Raw genomic sequence first — 18,613 nt, 5'->3', positions numbered from 1 at the left:
CCCACCCCACCTCTCTGCCATGTAGCTTTAAAATTGTCTATTACCGGGCGGTGGTGGCACACGCCTTTAATCCAGCACTTGGGAGGCAGAGCCAGGTGGATCTCAGTGAGTTCGAGGCCAGCCTGGTCTACAAAGAGAGTTCCAGGAAAGGTGCAAAGCTACACAGAGAAACCCTGTCTCAAAAAACCAAAAAAAAAAAAAAATTTTTTTTTCTATTACATGTATTTAGTTCTCTCTCTGTCTCTGTCTCTCTGTCTCTGTCTCTATCTCTGTCTCTCTGTCTCACACACACACCATACAAACCTGTACACACACAATGCATACATACAGATCATACATACCTCTACACACACATGCCACATGTACACACCATACATATCTCTCACACACACATACTTGTACATATGCATAAGTAAATAAATAAAATGAATTACAAATAAATGATAGAACCTATGTTTGATCATGCTGATCATGATGACAGTATAATCTTAGCATACTGATGGGCTACAGAGTGAGTTCCAGGAAAGGCGCAAAGCTACACAGAGAAACCCTGTCTCAAAAACAACAACAACAACAACAAAAACAAACCAAACAAAACAAAAACAAAAAAATTGTCTAGAAGGGTTTTGCTATGTCGCCTGAGCAGGTCTTTCACACTTCTGGACTCCTGGAGTCTCAGCCTCCTAAGCCCTGGAGTTAGGGGCTGTGCCCACTAAGTGGCACACACATGGGCTCTAGAGGTTATGGATCTCAGCTGCCACCACCGAAACCTTCCACCTGTCTTTAAATTCACTTAAAGTTGCTTGTACTTCACAACTTATTTTTCATTGTTTTTACAGCCAAAGTGATCTGATTAGGCCACTGATGGATGGCTGCTGCTTCCAGGGTTGCAACTGTGAAGCAGAAAAATACAGGAACATATTGGGATGATTGTGAGGGTAAGGGAGATCTTTAAAAATTGATGTTTCTTAAAGGTGAGATAGACAGGAGATGGAACAAACACTTCACCAAGAGAGGAGATGATGGATGAGAGAAGCAGAGGGAGGCTGCCCTCATCAGTTCTGATAGGTCAGTTGGAAAGTCCCCTGGCTTCCCGGGTGTGTAAAGCAGCTCACCTGAAACACACCTGGAGGACACCACGGCTCGTCAGGCAACTGACATTGAGCAGCATCAAGATATGGCTTGTGGGTAAGGCAGGGGCTGCAACAGAGAGGTGGACAGAGGGGGTTCAGAATAGCGTGTGTGGAACACACACACACGTTCCAGACATCCATAGATCCTTTATTCCAGCTTCTTGTGGGAGTATTTCTAGTATTTCACCAACAGCTACCCTGTCCCCTGGGGGCTGGCTGCATGAAGGGCTCATGGATAAGAGCACCTGCTATTCTTGCGCCTGAGTTTGGTTCCCAGCACCCCATCAGGCAGCTCGAACCTCCTGTAACTCCCGCTCCAGAGGACCTGACACCCTCTTCTGGTCTCTGTGGAAACCTTCACTTTTAAAACTTAAAACTATTTTTATCACCTGACAATTACTTACCCTCACACACACACACACACACACACACACACACACACACACACACAATTAAAATTAAATCATTTTTTAAAACTTTGAAAAAACCATGTCTGCCATAAGTATCATATTAAAATATGAATATCATATTAAAATACGATACTTATAGGCAAATTTTCCTTTTCTTCCCCGCACAGTCTACAAAGGAGGCTTTCTCTCGCCCTCCCTCCCTCCCTCCCTCTCTCTCTCTCTCTCTGCAGAAAATACACATTTTTTTTTTTTTTAAATTAAATGAGCTGCTGACATTTCCTGGAATGGTTGCATAGTTCTTTTTCATTTGTAAATCGATTTGCCTTTCTACAGTAAGATTCATCTTGGTGTGGAAGGAGTTTCCAGTGTTCCATTCTGGAGGGGTATGTGTTGGAGAAGTCGAGAGCAGTGAGAGAGGGATGCTGGGGTGTGTGTGAGTGTGTGTGTGTGTGTGTGTGTGTGTGTGTGTGTGTGTGGTGTGTGTGTGTGGTGTGTGTGTGTGTGTGTGTGTGTGTGTGTGTGTGTGTGTGTGTGTGTGTGTGAGTGTGTGTGTGTGTGTGTGAGTGTGTGTGTGTGTGTGTGTGTGTGTGTGTGTGTGTGTGTGTGTTTCTATGCTTTATTACAAAGGAGATGGAGAATGTGCACATATGATTTCCAGGGGTGGTGGTGGGCTCTGAATCACCTGTTTTATGGATGTCTCCTTTAAATGTAAAACAACGTGAATTTTTTTTCCATTTGATTAATATGTAGTAAGGATGGCAAAGGCAGTGTCCAACTGTCTCTTTGTTATGTCAACATCATAAAAGTTGATTTCTCTCTCACTCTTGATCAACAGCCATTGAGTGACTCTCCAGAGCTGCTCTTGTCTGGGTGACCTGTGTGGTTACTCAGGGACCTGGGAAACCTTAAAGTTCTGTCATCTGAATCTATCGGCCACCAAAAATGGACAGTAATTTTGAGATGTAATACCAGATTTTAAATGCTTTGACATTCCCTAGCTACACTAAGTCACATTCCCCCTTCCTTACTGGAAGAGAGCTGTAAACTGTCTTCCCACAAGCCAAGAACAAATACGGACGGTTCAGAATCATCTCCATAGGATGCAAAAGGCTTTCCTCGTGTGCACCGACAGCATAAGGACTCGCAGAGGAAGGACCCTGGAGCCCAACACAGCCTCTTCTTTACCTGTTGGACAACAGGCAGCTTAGCTTTCCAGACCTTGGTTTTTCTCCTTGTCAAATGCCTTCTAACATTGTATGTTAACTTTTTCTCTTGTGATCAGCATAACGCTATCAACAAAACAAAACAAAACAAACAAAACAACATAAACAAAAACCACGCAGCCTTTAATGGTGTGAATTAGCTCGCCCAGGTCAAGGGCTCCATAGTTTAACTCCACAGTGACAATCACCGGAGGGAAAGAACTTCCTGGTGCAAGTGTTTCCCTTGGCCTGTGGCTTCAGAGGTGTCAAGGCCGGTGTTGTTTTTGGACCACAGTGGGCTAGACTATCACAACAGAAGGGTGTAAGAGAGCCAAGGTGCTCACTTTACAGTGGACTGAAAAGTAAAGAGAACAGGAAGGAACCAGGGCCAACGCATACCCATCACAGTCATACCCCAGGGACCCACTCTCTCCAAGCAGGCCCACACTGCACAATTCTATCATCTCCCCAAAGTGAAATTTTAATCCACTGATGCAGTAAACCACTGACTAGGCCTCAGCCCCGTGAATCTAATCGCCTCGGGCATATTTTCAGTCACACTCTGAGCTCCTCCTAATCTTCTGGGCAGTTTTCAATCCAACCCAGTTGACCAATGTTAATGATTAACTAGTTTTTAAATTAATTAGGAAGAAGTAAGGTCCAGGGAAAGGGGGAGGGCTCAAGAGAGGGTAATGGGAGGAGGGCATGAAAATGATCAAAGTACATTCTATACTCACGTGAACACATTATAATACTATCCATTGTTTTGTACAGTAAATTTTAAGTTATCATCAAGACATTATATGGCTTTGTTATTATGTATCTTTTTGCTTTATTGTGAGTTAGAGATCAGGGCCTCCCGCTTGCCAGGGAAGTTTCAACTAATGAGGTAAATCTCCAGCTAAGATACTTTTTTCTAGTTTGGATATTTTCTTTGTTTGTTTTAGTTTCTTACATGTATAACTTGATCATATCCACCATCCATTTCCCCGAATTCTCTCCACTCCCCAACACACCCTCCAACATGATGTGTTCTTCTTTTTTGAAATGCCATCCTGAGTCCTCTTAGTGCTGCCCATAAGCATGTGGGTGCAGGACCATCCACTGGAGCATAGGCAACCCAGCAGGGGCTGCACTCTTAAGGAAAACTGACTCTTCCTCCGCTAGAGCAAGCAATGGGCAAAAGCTCCTCATCCGGGGTGGGGTCCAGGAGCCCCTCCCCGATATGTGTTGGAATTTTTAACCAAAAAGACAGCAAAATTCCTGCTGAATTTGAGAGTTGAATCATTAAGTAACAAAATGTGAGTAGAGATAGCACAGTGTGCTCCTTTGCCACGCAGCACTCAGACCCAGAAGAATCACTGTAGTGAGGCCATTCTCAGACTGACCTATTCAGAATTTTTAAAAGAAAATATTACGTGAATGGGTGTTTGCCTACATTTATGTGTGCATGCCTGGTGCCTGTGGAGGCCAAAAGGTTCCCTGGAACTGGAAAGATGACCGTGAGCCACTATGTGAATGCTGGGAACCGAACCTGGGTTCTTAATCTGAGCCCCCCCTGCAGCTCCTGATGAGAATTTAATACCATGCTTCACAGAGACTGAGAGTCCAATATCTATGTTGTCTTGAGCCTAGAGATTTGGGTTAAAGAAAATGATTTTTAATATTTCAATGTGATTTTTGTTGACAATTGAAGAAAAAATCCATTTGGATAAAAATGTATTGAAAACAAAATAAAAGATCTAAAGTAAAACCGTGTACTCTTCATTTACAGAGTGTGCTCATGTGCACACACAGCCTATTGAGTAAATGGGCTTGGTAATCTCTAAAATGTATTTGGTGTTTTTCAGTTAACATAGTGACTTTGTATTGTTTACATTGGTTCTTAAACTAGCAGAGACTTAGAATGGCTGAGTGACCTTCCAAGGCTCTGACAGGACAGAAGCTGAAAGGGGCTGCTGTCCCTTAGCTCTGTGGCATTTACCCTTTGTATTACCTCTTCTAAGACAAAAAGGAATTTGAGTTCCACGTGCTTAGCTTACATTTCTTCATTTAACTGGAGGAGACCCCCAAACAGTCCATGACAGCCCCAGAAACCACAGCTGTGTGCTGTGCTCTCCCAGCTTCTTCTGGGTCTGACATAGTATTATTGGCTTCCTCACTTCTCTCAATGCTATGAACTCCCTCAGGGAAAGAACTGTGCACTTTGTTCAGACAGCCTGGGTTCCAGCACAGTTTTGTGTGAGATTGCTCTCAAGCCAACAATAATCCCATACATGTTTGTTCAGAAGGAATACAAAAAAGGTGCATGTGTACTAGAGAGAAATGAGAGGCATGGGGAGGCAAGACACTATTTGTTCTTCGCCAGGGAGGTCTGGAATTCAAATGGAAGTTAAGTTAAGGAGGAAAAGTGACTGCTGGGAGAGGTCAGCCTGAGACAAACTGTCTAGAGTCCTCAAGATCAAAATCTATGAAGTTCCCACCCTGGAAGGACCATATTCTCACATGATGTTCTGGGCAAGTGCTTGTGTCTGATAACACCCAGGGGGGTTGTGGGGAGATCTAGGCACAAATCTATTTATACACCAGAGTCCAGATCCAAATCTACTCCCCACTGCCACACACACAAGGGAGTACAGTAAACTTCACATGATGTCTTCAGAAAGCTCGCATGGCAGATAACGCCTCATGGCTTACTGGAAGAGCTGGGGACAAGCTTGCTTAAATGTAATGCTATGCATGATTCATTTGAAATCTACTTCATTTCCCAGTTGTTAAAAAATTATAACTGAAAACCATGTTTTCCATGTGAGTATCTCTGCTCCATCACATCACACACCCACAAAATGATGGTCATTCCAAAATTAGAAGTTAGTCTAATTAATGAGTCATGGTGGAGTCTTCCATTTGCTGTGTATTGTGTATTGCCTAAAAACATATTGATGGGGAGGCTTCCAAGGCTTCCCCCTAGCCCAGGAAACATTTTCTCTCAGGTTGCTGCAGATTTTTCGATATTCAGACTGAAGAATACAATGGATTACTTCATTTTTAGTTTTGTGGGGTGTGTAGGCTTTGTTAACTTTGTGTTTTGAATCTTACAGACCCCTCCTACTATTACCGAGATAGGAAGTACTCAAGGGGCCAGAGAGAAGGCTCAGCAGTTGAAAGCACTGGCTGCTCTTCTAAAGGACCTGAATTCAATCCCCAGTGTCCACATGGCGGCTCACAACATCTGTAACTCCAGATCCAGGGGAGCCAACATCCACTTCTGATCTCTCCTGGTACCAGACATATAGTGCACAGATATACATACAAGTAAAACACTCCTACACATAAAATAAAAACAAATCTCTTAACAAATTGTAAGCACTCAATTGTACTTGGATGGGCCAAGACACTAGCTTTTGGGTGTCCCATCCAGATGAAAGGCAGAAAGAAAGGTGCTCCCTGAGAAGTGCCTTTCTGCTCAGGCGAACAAAACAAATGGAGAAAATACCTTTGCCTGTGGCAGTACTGTGATCAGAATTGTTAGGAATCATTAAGCAAGTGGTTCTTTGGGCTTTTAAGATGGGAGAGGCTACCCTATGAGGATTGATTGTGCTGGAGGAAACGGGCTGAGCTTGGGCACTGCTGCCTCCCATGTCTGCTGCTTGTTTGCTTTGTGCTGTGTACAGAGGCATTATCACTGTCTCATGCATGGCTGCCAATCTTTTCACCAAGCAGCAAGTCAAACAGGGTTTGTTGGGATCGTTGAGCACAAAGCCTGGACCATTCGTCTAATTTAATGATCTTTGAAGAGAACCTTCTATAAAAAGGTATCACTGAGTCTACATCAGGGGAAGTGAGCCAACGCAATTAGCTTCCCTTCATTATTTCTGTAATTGAGCTAGGTAGAGCAGCCTGACTTCCATAGCAGTCAGGAAGACTCCAAGAGAAGCAAAACGTGACTACATAGAAGGGCAAAGAGAAGAAAGTGTGCCCTGTGGAGACAAGGATGGCTAGTCCCAGAGAGCCAAACAGAAAAGGATGCTCCTCTTATCTCCAGGAAAACACAATCCACAGTGCTTATGACCCAGACCCCACCTGGAAGAGGCCCCTGAGGTACTTTCCAGCTGTGCCAGATGTTAGGATGCTTTACAGACTCAAGTGTGGGGAAAATAAATCAATACAGCCAAGCCATGCCCTGCAGAGGGTAGTAGCCAAGCCCTTAATTGGCCTTTATTCCTCCCTAGAGAAGGAAACTCTAGCTATATATGATGAAACATTTGTAATGCTTTCAGGAGGGAAGCCAGTGTGCCTAGAATTGCCTGATATACACGGCAGGATTCTAGTTCCTAGAGTTTTGCATATTGACTGGATATCATGTTCAATACAGTTGGGTTTGGTCTTGGTTTCCTTTGTAGCATTTCTAGGGCGAGGCTCTGCAAGAGGCATACTAGACAACAGAGTCACTAAAAATCAGATACACAGATTTATAAAAACCTGGGTCTGACTTGCCAAGTAAGTGTCTGATACTCAGAAGGGGCCAAGGAGACTCACAACCAAGTGTGGCCAAGAAAAGGAAGCCTCAGGCTGTCCCAGGCTGGGCTTTGTGCTTTGTAGACCACAGGAATAAATGTACAGCCACTAGGTGAGCTCAGAGCCACTGAGAGCCTCTTGTGGTCTCCTAGGCTCCAACCTTCCCCCTTCAGGCTGTGTCAGGCTCACCCCCCTGAGTGTCAGGCAGTACACCCAGAGACACGCACCCAAGTGCAATGCACCTGGCCAAAGGCACAGGAAAGGAACTCCATACCTGGTCAGCCCATTGGTAACCTGCTCACAAGGGCAGCAGAAATGGCTGCTTGCCTGTGGAATACAGCCACTGAAATACATTTTGGAGTGCTTTAAATCAGCCTCATAAGTGTCATCATGCAACTCCTTCAGAAAAGGTGGGGGGAGTAAGGTGCAGAAGAACTGTGGGGACACAGGAAGGGACCGTGGTGTCATTACTGAAGATTTTACACCGGAAATGCTTTGAGAAACGAGTCTTTGTTTAACCATGCAATCTACTTCATATCACAGAGCATGCAGTAAAACTGTAAACCCCTGCTGCTTGCAGCCAGCCAGGTCTTCTAACACAGTTCAGTCTCTTCTGGAAGCACTGCAAAAACCACTGTCAAGGTCATCAACCAAAGACAGAGTCAAGGATGCAGGAAGGGTCAGCTGTGGCTTGTGAGGGCTTAGCTTCACATGGTAGCACCATAAGAGGATGTAAACCTGGGTCTTATAGCCGAGTCCCCCTTCTGAGAAGCTCATTCTGGCTAAGTCACCAGCTTCTGGACTAAGCACTCAAGGACAAGGAAGGTCAGGGCCACTTGTGCCACCTGAAGCAGATTCAGTGTGTGTGCCCTGTTTAAGAAAAACAATGTGAACTCACAAGTTCAGAGTGACAAGGTACTTCCCAGGGCTTCAGGAGCTCCAGCAAGTAAGAGGCCCTTAAATCAGTGATCCCCAAACTTTGCTGAACACTCAGGGAGCTTTGTTTAAAAAAACAAAAACCAACAACAGAAAAAACAAAACAAAATGAAAAACAAACAAACTAATGCATAGCCAGAGAGGGTGACCCACACTTGTAGTCACAATGCTCAGGGGTGGAGGCAGGAGGCTAGGTAGCTCAAGGCATACCTCAGCTATACAGCAAGTTTAAAGACTGTCCTAAAAAAAATGACCAAGGTCCAGTTTGAGCCCATGCCACCTATATCAGGGGGTCTTGGGTAGAGTCCACATCAGGTCTTAGAAATCCCCCAAGGGATTGGTTCAGGCCCATATGACTTTGGGAATCTGCCATAAGCTTAGCTTCATTAGCTTTGCGAGTGGGAGGCACAGTGTTCATTCATTTATTTAGCTAACGCCAGGGCATGCCATATACCAAACTGTAGTCCTAGCGTTAAGTACATGCAGCCAGCAATCAGTAAATGCTTGTTAGAAGTGTACAGGGAGCTAGTGCATTGCAGGTTCTGGGAACTAGAAGAGCAAGGAGAGAGGGAAAAGAGAGGCCAACAGGCCTCCTGACATGTCCGTTTGTCTTTGAGCTCTTTCTTGGGAATGAATCTGTGTGTGTGGAGGGATGGTAAGCTTACTTTGTCTGGAATGAGGGATGGTAAGCTTACCTTGCCTGGAATGAGGGATGGTAAGTATACTTTGTCTGGAATGAGGGATGGTAAGTTTACCTTGCCTGCGGAGACTCCAGAAGATGCCCGGAGGATTCTCGCCTCTTGGCTCCAACATTGGCAACTCCATCTTCTATTCTTACCCGTGCCACAGGGTCTCAGCATTCCACGCACTATTCTCAAATGTGGGGATGGAAGGTAACAGCTGCATTTTGTCCACAATACATCAGATATTTCTTTTGAGCCCTGCGCCCCAGGAGTAATAGGAAAATGAATAAAACAGAGACACAATCAGTTTAAAATTTGCTCAGATCCAAGGATATAAACATACCCTTTAGGAACAGTCTTGTGTTTAATTTGAAAAGAAGGGTTTCACATTTCAAACGGCTTCTTCCTATGATTGTGTCAAGTGCAGGAGAAGGGTAGCTACAAGACCCTCCTCATGAGACCTCCTGTGCTTGCTTTCACCCCATCATGGCTTCGAGAGTTCTGGTCACTTAAGGCTGTGCTCTACAGTTAAGATAAATTCCAGATCCGCTCCCCCCAGGTCCCTTGGGTCCCCTGCACACAGCCCGGATTGGCTCCTCCCCTCCTGCTTCTGCTGTGACGTCGTCATGCCCTGCTGTGACAGGCCTGTTGGCATCACTACCACATCTCGGTTCAGCACTGATACAGCTTGAGAGCTTCTGGAAAGCTAAATGAAGGAGCTTCCTTTCGCAGAAGAGGTGGAGCTGGGCCCTGGCGAGCAGCCAGAGAGGTGGTCTCTGCTGGGTGAGTGGGGGCGAACATTTAGCTGATCTCGCCATGAAAATGGAAGGTGTAGGAGAATGGTGTTGGGGCCATGAGCTGCCGGAAGCCAGCTCTTACAAAGGGACACACGGGTCTCTTAGAGGCTTAGATAGTCAACCGATACGCAACTGGAGGACCGAGGGCCCACTGCTTCAGGGGCAGTGGCGTGGACCTTGGCTTCCAAAGACTGATGGAGGAGGTGCTAACTAGCACCCTTGTTTCTCTGCTGTCTTGAATTCCCACCTCTTTAGTCCCACAAACTGAGCACCGTACTTCACACATGGTCAGTTCAGGTTACTGCAGACTGCGGGATGAATGAAGGAGTGAGTGTCTCTTCCAGTTCAGATTCCGACTTACCCCTTTTATGAACATCAGCAAAGCACTTAGGGACAACATATTGAAAGAGTCTCTGAAGAGGTGGCCCTCTTAACGGGATCTGCGATCTGATAATAAACCAGCTCTCCTCAGTGGACCATCCTCTGCCCACAGAAACTCATGCAGTCACATAGAAACCAGTGCGAGTGTGCAGCTGGAGAGAACCAGATAAGAATGGTAAATTAGGGATGGTAGTGCACACCTGGAATCCCAGAACTAGTGGAGGGAGGCAGGGTTTGGGGTTCAAGTCAGCCTGGGCTTATAGCAAGGCTTTGTCTCATCCCCTCCCCTCCCCCACAAAGCTGGTGACAGGAGCTTTAACAAGAAGAAGAAAATCTTGAGCTTAAATTTGAGGATAAGAAAGATTAAAAACAAACACCGAAGTTAAGTTTTCCCCAAACTTCAGCATATGGCAAATAAACTCATAGATGCTTCTGTGTGGGAGAGATAGAGTGAGGACATCCCTAGACCAGCCCAGTTCTTCTAGTGATGGGCGTCAGCTGCAGCCTGCTTTTTGTTCTCTCCACATGCATCCCTAGAACCAGAAGTTTGCCCTCCATGGGACAGCACTCCCTGAGCACCCCTCGGGGTTTCTGCTGGGGTGCAGGAGGAACGAAGTGAGCCCAGATCGTCACACACCTACCTTTTAGTCACCACCTAATGGCTTTTACTTTTTAAAAATATCCAATACTGCAAAAGGAGGCAAATCTCTCCACTCCTGTCAGCAACAAACCCATGAGTCTCTTCCTCAATCACTTTTCTAGATGAGTTCAGAAAGGAAATAAGAAAGGGAGATTTTTTTCCCCTCTCTTTCAATTCATTTCTATTTCTTTCAAGGTTGAGTGAACTCTGGGCCCAGAGAAGGCAGGATGATATGATTATGGGATGTATTAATCTCCCCATCAAAGGAGAGGTGGCTCATGGGTACGGAGCAGCTGGCACGTTCCTCCAATAAGCTTCTGGGGCCATGGTGCTCAGAGAACACCCTTCCAAGAAGTCAGCAATGTCCTAAAAGATAAAAGCATCTTCAGGACTTGGTATTTGCCCTGTGTGCTTCCCCTTGGCTGCTCTAAAGAAACAGCCAGCCCATGTGAAAACAGGTCCAAACAGGAAATCTAACTACCAATGCTTTCATACCACTCAGAACTGAGATGAAAATGTGAAATTTCCATCATTCGAGACACAGAATATACTTAGGGCAAGCCATCTGTAATTCTTTGCATACTGAATACTATAATTACAAAAAACGGAAGCAATTGAGGTCATTTGAAACAATCAAGTCATATATTTTGTTCAACCCTAAAACAGACATGAGAAGAAATGACAGCTTCATCTAGGGAGTTGGTTCCGGGGTCCACAATGTCAGTGGGGAAAGTTAAGAGGGTTTCTTTCCTCTAGAGAAGTGCTTGCTGATTGTGAACTGTCCCTGGTTACAAGCAGACAGACTCGGACAGCAGCTGCAGTCTGGAAGCATGCTTCTGGATTTGCAAATTCTCCATCATTTCCAAATGCAGACGCAAAGGAAGAGTGGTATCCTCACACACACCCTTCCCAAATACAGACTCAGGGAAGAGTGACTGACTCCCCAGAGATGCTGAATTCTTCACATGCGGAGGTGTCCATATGCAGCTTCATGATGTAGCGCTGACTGGCTCTAATGGAGATGCTGACTGGCAAAATAAAGTCATGGTAGATGGATTCATCCACTGTGGCTGCTATGTATGTCCACCCCACCCATGCACCAAGCTTTCAATGCTCTCTCCCTCCAGGCAGAAAGCCTATGCCCGAGGAAGTCCAACTCCTCTAAAATACACAGCCTCTCTGTCCTTTCTTCCCATATTCTACCCTTGAAGTGTGTGCGCCACAAGACCTGAGCAGGAAGGTGCCACTTCTGTTGATGAGACTGTCGCCAAACCTCGATTTCTCCCTGTAATCATATGAGTGTTGACTGCTAAGGAGAAAATCATAAAAGTCATTATAAACAGATCCTATGATGTCAAAGGAAAAAGAGTTGGAGCAGACAGTTTAATAAGCAGCCTTCATTTATTACAATGGACTTGACGTCACCTGTTATTGTTTCCATCACTACAACACAAATCTTTGTGGGACAGGATGAAAAGGACATGTGGACTTTACTGAGCATTTTAATAACCTCTTATTGACAGTAGATAGAAGCTCTGTACAAGGTCCGGGAGCAGGAAATGATTTTAGTGATTTCATTATGGTTGGAGGGAAAGCCTTCCCAATGACAGTATGGGGCAGATGGACTTCCACTTCCAAAGAGCCTGCAGGTCCACAGGCCCAATGTTGATACAAGGCTAGTAAGTAATTAATGGGTGCCTGGCGAGCAGGAGAGTTCTCATGAACATATACTGCAGCCTGAGCAGTGGAACAGGAAGGTTTAAGGTTCCTTCAAGCCGCCTCACAAGACAAGGTGTCTAGGGGTCCCAGAGGAACACACTGAGATCCCAACCAAGCTCTCGATGTTCTGCAACAAATATAATTCATAATGAAATATGGGCTATGATATACTTTCTCTCAGTTATTCTCTGATGAAAAATGTTCAGGTTTTTGAGATTTTTTTAGATCTCATTTTAATGAAGATTAAATACCATTTTTGCTGAGGCCTCCTTAGTCACTGGCAAGCTACAAGCCTCTCTCGATTGAGTCCACTGTTCTCGACCACTCTTACTTCTTTTGTTAAAACTCTTAATCTTTGACTGTCTGTGTGTTCTCTGGGCTTTGTCCCAAGGTGTAGTGGGTAGCCATTCCAACTTCGATCTGCAAGTTCCAACCCCCATTGAGGCTTCGGTAACTGGCACAGCTACAAAGCGGGGCAAAGGGAGGACCCTGAAGACCTGAGATCGGGATGGGCCGGCTCTCTTGGTTCCAGGACCCTGGACGCTGGAGGTAGACCAAGCAGAGTTCTCCAGAGAACACTGCCAGACTGCACCACACCTTTCTCAGACCCTACAACCTATACCTTCACTTGGAAGTTACCCCACAAAATAAACCTCCCTTTTCACTGCATGGAGTGGCCTTAATAATTACACCACAGTTGGGGATTTAGCTCAGTGGTAGAGCACTTGCCTAGCAAGCGCAAGGCCCTGGGTTCGGTCCTCAGCTCTGGAAAAAAGAAAAAAAAACTCAGTAATTACACCAATACCAAGGCCTAGTCCTTCTGGAGCCCTGTTGGTTTTTCCACCAGAGTTTCAGGCCCAAGTGGAAACTGGATGTCCACCAGGTACTTGAAGCTCAACATGTTCAAAACAGAACCTCTCCTGCTGACTCCCCTATCCGCCCTTCTGGAGTCACTGCCCCACCACAGCTCATGAAACCATCCCCCCTTCAGTTGCCCAAAACACAAATCTGAAGTGATTCTCCAGTTTGCCTTGCCTCAAGTCTGGGACCAAATCCTGTTTATTCTTGATGTACACCTGCTCACACCAGTCCCCTTGTCTGTCACTAAAGCTTCCAGGGTGTGATGGAGATGCCTGGCTTCTCACTGCCTTCAGTCAAACCCACTGAAGTGATGTGTCACTGAGGACAGGGGAGTCCTGAAGCCTGTGGTGGCACTTCAGAACCCAAATCATGGTCCAGTAGCATCTTATCCAGAACTGGGCGTCTTTCCCCACCTGCCTTCTCATTCCTAGGGTGGTTTCTTGTGGCTGTTATTTCCTACATCTATCAAGAATGCAGTGTAGGCCATTATGATGAGCAAGGCATGGAAAAGCAAACACCACAAGCTCTCAAAGAACACATGGAAGAAAAAATGATTTCATAATAAAGGGAATAAATGGTGTCCAGAGGTGGTGGAAGCTGGCTGCAAAGAGCAGAGAGGGTTCATAGATGGGTGCAATTGGGTAGAACAAATGTCTAATGTTCCATGACACAGCAAGGTAATGGTAACTACTTAGCTGCATACTTCATATTAGCTAATCCCAAGGATTTTTTTCTTAACATTCTCAAGAGAAAGCAATGATACACATTTGAGACAGATAGAAAAATTACTGTTATGATTTATGTGACTGCATTACAACCATACTGCAACTCATGAATGCATACAATTATGTGTTAGTCAGACTTTGTTTGAGAGAGGATCTTGCTCGACCCAGGCTCGACTTGAACTCATGACCCTCCAGCCTTGGCCTCCCGAGGGCTGGGACTATAGCCTTGTGCCACAGTGCTGGGCTAGCAGGAACAAAAGGAAGGAACGCAAATGACCGTCTAGAACAGAACTCATCCCAAGTGAGTCCTACACCAGGGATCATACGCACATACTTGAACCAGGAACTGCTTTGATGACCTAAGATGGGGTATAAAGCCAGAAAGCAGCTCAACACCAAGGCAGTTTCTCCCTGGGCTGCTTCAGAAAGCTGCTTCATTAATGCCGAGTAAGAAGCCACTCTAGAGCTCCTTGGCTCAAAGCAAGCATTTTCCTTCTCACTCATTTGCATGTGAGTCAGGGTGGACTATGGCCATAGTTCTCAGCCTGTGGGTCATGACCCTCTGGGGTTGAATATCAGATATCCCGCATAACAGATATTTACACTACGTTACATAGCAGTAGCAAAATTACAGTTATGAAGTAACAACGAAAATAATTTTATGGTCTGGGGTCACAACATGAGGAAATGCATTAAAGGGTCACAGTGTTACGAAGGTTGAGAACCACTGGACTACAGACTCCTGGTCACAGACCGAGTACATATTTACTCCATTTATGTCTCACCCTGCAGGGACTAACAGTTACCCAGCACATGCTCTCCTCACAGTGAACGCAGGGAATGCAAGAGGCTGAATGCACAGAAGCATCCTATTTGAACTCTATTGCCTAGTGGCATGGCCCAGCTCAAAGTCAAGGGACAGGAAAACATGCTCTATTCACCAAGGAGGCACAACAAGGACACAGATGCAGAGGTGAGCTGAGTGAAATGATGTGCCACCAGCTGCCTACCCTCTTCTGTGCCCTCCGTGAAGTCTGAAGCATCTTCCTGCACCTTCACGCGTCTCTGAGAGGACGAGCCTCACTGGGGCAAGCCTTCCGTCTGCTTTGCCCACTGTGGTATTTCCGGAGTGCTGCCTCTCTGTTTTGTTCAACAGAGGACAGTAAAGGGCTGACTGGCTGCCCCAGACCATACCCCCAGCCTTCCAAGTTTCATGGTGTTGATTCGGGTACTCCTGAGCCGACCTCATGTGCCAAGCTTTGCTCAGACACCCCTCCCTTTCTCAGTCAGACATGGTAACAAAACAAGCAAGAACGTAAGCAGCCCAGAGAGATGGGGGCACGGACAGGCAGATACCTTTAAAAACCCTTCATAACCTAACCCAGGCCTAACCGTATGCTGCCAGTCTCGGACAATGATGAAGAGGGCTAGCTGTAGGGCCAGGCAAGCCTAGGGTAAGACCCCAGCAGCTAACTGTGTGACGCTAGGCAAGTGTCTAGTGGGGAAGCCTGAACCAACGGGACCACTTCTATCATGGACACTTCTGTCTGCCACTCTTCACCCTTACACACATTCTGTATCAGGTTCAATAAGTCCTGTTTAGTGGAGTGTACTTAAGGGACGCACTTAGTTCAGAGACGCCACCGCTGGTGAGCAAGGACATATCCCTCCAGGTCTGGGTCCAGTCACATAGCCTTCCCCAGAACTGTGCTCCTTGCTAGAACCCTAAGGTATGAAAAAAATTCAGGGTAAACCTGGTTGCTCCATGCAGGTGCTCAGTCACGCACATCTGTCCACACCTTTGGCTGTGAAATGCACTAGAAATCCAGATGCCTTAGGTTTCACAGATGCTCCCTGGGTTGTCTAAGATGAGATCTAAGCAAATCTGACTTCATACAAATTAAACTAAGGTATACTACACAATTTTATCAATTCAGGCTTTGCATTCTATGCAGATATGCAGCACAGACAGGTTAACAAATAAACCACAGAACAAGCTAGCAGCGTCTCCACCAAGGGTCCACTGGCTTCTCACGGTTCCCACTATTCTATGTCAGGCCTGGCCATGAAGACGATGTCTGACCAGCTTGTAGCTTTGACTAACCCAATGAAAAAGCACTGGGAATAGGAATATCTTAAAAGCCTACCATGTTTGAGATTCTGATTGTTTCTTTCCCTAGCTACTGTGCCACAAAACCATTAATGACCACCAATTACTGCCAGTAAGACTGTGTTATTTAAGAATACCTGATCTGGTGCTAAACTACATGCTCAGTTCCCACAGTGAGAAGCCACCAACACTCCTCATGGCAAGAGCCTCCATGCTGAGTTTAGCTGGGATAATGATGATTTTTGCACATTTGTTTTATAGTCATGATAATCTTGGTATGAAGTATCTGTGTTGTTTCAACATCTTGAGCACAAATCTGTAGCAATTATAATATCCTAAGTTTTGTTGACACAGAAAAAGTCATAATTAAGTTCAGGCTTGCAGCTCTGTGTGATTAATTTGCTTTTAAAAAATTTCAGTAAGAAATCCCAAACACACACAACAGGGACTGTGATCAAATCCCTGTGTGATGAGACCCCAATTCACAGCCACCCGTCCATCACTCCCTTCGGCCACTTTCTTCCTCTGAACACATCCAAGATGTCAGAGCACTCACTACAGACACACAGGTGTCAGTGACAGTTTTCCCTTTAAATCTCAGGCTAGCACCAAGAAAAATATAGGAAAAGGCTAGCTCAGAGAAATGTCTACCTAGTTTCCTTTTGTTGAAATGTCTGCCGGTAGTCATACGTCAGTGAGAAACTGCCTTTGAAGAGCAGGGTACCAGGCTGTTAGAGCCCCGGGCAGAGCAGGCCACGGGCCCTCAGCACCAGCGTTCACTTCCTTTATTTCAGTTACTGCCGTGCTAGCATCCACTCAGCTCAACTCAAGACTCAGCGACCACTGAGGATGTGCCGAGCCCCAGACACAGGTTATTTTTCAATGTCTACAGGTGGTTTCTGCACATGCTTAACGTAAGTCTATGTGCTGAGGGGCAGCTTTTATGCTTTTCCCCATTTGTATGCCAGCATTGTCAAGGTCAGTAACTCAAAGTTAAAGCAATAGGAAATACTAAATATAGAGAGAAAACCTTTTCAAATCTAAGGAGCCAGAGAAGACAAAGAATAAACAAAAATAAGACCCCACCAGAGTGGAACTGTACTTCATCTGAGGAGTACGAGATACCCTTTACAAAAGTAAGAAAACATACCTTCTCCTGAGATGACCAGCTTCCTCAAAATCTGAACTGGAATTCAGCTTTCAGAATTCACACAGACACACACACACCAACTGCTAATTCAAGTTTCTGTTGTAATTTTTCTCTCTCCCACAGCTGCATACATGTGCACAGGACAATTCATGCGCACGCACACTCCCCAGTCTCATAGCTATGCCTACACAGAGAGTGCTGTGGTGAAAGACTCTACATTTTTGTGTGTGGTACTTCACCGAATTAAACAGCACTTGGAAAGTTTTACTCCAGCCACTTTCTCCTTTGTTGTTATTGTCTACAGATTAAGGATGTTTCAAGCATATCAAATCAATGTGAATGCCTCAAAATATCACACCATAAGAAAGTAACAGAGGACACAGTAAGGGCCTAGCCAGAACTGAGAAGCAGAAAATGGCACGTCAGGCCTTTTCATATCACACACTTTTCCTTCTCTCTCTAGAACTTGTCCCGAGGGGCGCTCACCCTTACAAGTCTTTGTGTTCCGAAGTGTGTTCCCCTGAAAGCGACATGACATGTGCAAGCACAACAGTAAACAAAAGCAAGAGGTCCAAGTGTTCTGTGCACAGCACACTTCATGTCTCCCACATGGGAGACAACGACTCCCCGTCTTACCGTTAGTGAGAGTGACTTCTGGGTGCTGCTGACACCTCAGCTTGAACAGCTACAGCAGACAGAGGACAGGAATTCAAGGCCAGCCTGGACTATGTGAGAGCTGGTCCTTAACCAACAAGCACAGGACCTTTCAGTCTAGCAAAACCGTTAGCCTTGAGGACAGGCAGATGTGATGATGTAAGTCTGCCGGTCGGCTGAACTGTGAGGACGCACTCCCCGTCTCTTCAGCAGCGACACTTTCAACAACAAACACATCTCCAGACTGGCAATGTGCTCTCTTATCCCCGTAAGTATCCTCTGTTTTATCAACACGGATCCTTCAGAGAGAGTAGGTACTAAGTAAGACCAGTCCCTTAAACTGGAAGACTCTGAGGAAAACTGGGGTGGGTTTATGAAGCTGACTTATCTGAAGTGATGCGGACTGAATGCTAAGTGCCTGGTTGACAGTGCTGACATCCTCATCAGGAAGCATTGGTTACAGGGATGAAGCACCAGGGAGCCAGACCGCAGAGGCTGTCTGTCTGTCACATCCCCTCCATCTTACTGAAAATCAGCCCAAGCCAATCGGGTTCTGAAGCACAAGCACATGTGTTCACACCGAACCTCACATTCTACCTCCATCCATGAACCAGAGTGACTCTGGAGCGGAACAAAGGCAAAGTAACTGTGGTGGGTTGAAGAAAATGGCCTCCAAAGGGAGGGGCACTAGTGG

Source organism: Onychomys torridus, chromosome 1, assembly GCF_903995425.1.
Source record: "Onychomys torridus chromosome 1, mOncTor1.1, whole genome shotgun sequence".
NCBI lineage: Eukaryota > Metazoa > Chordata > Mammalia > Rodentia > Cricetidae > Onychomys > Onychomys torridus.
This window is presented reverse-complemented; position numbering follows the sequence as displayed.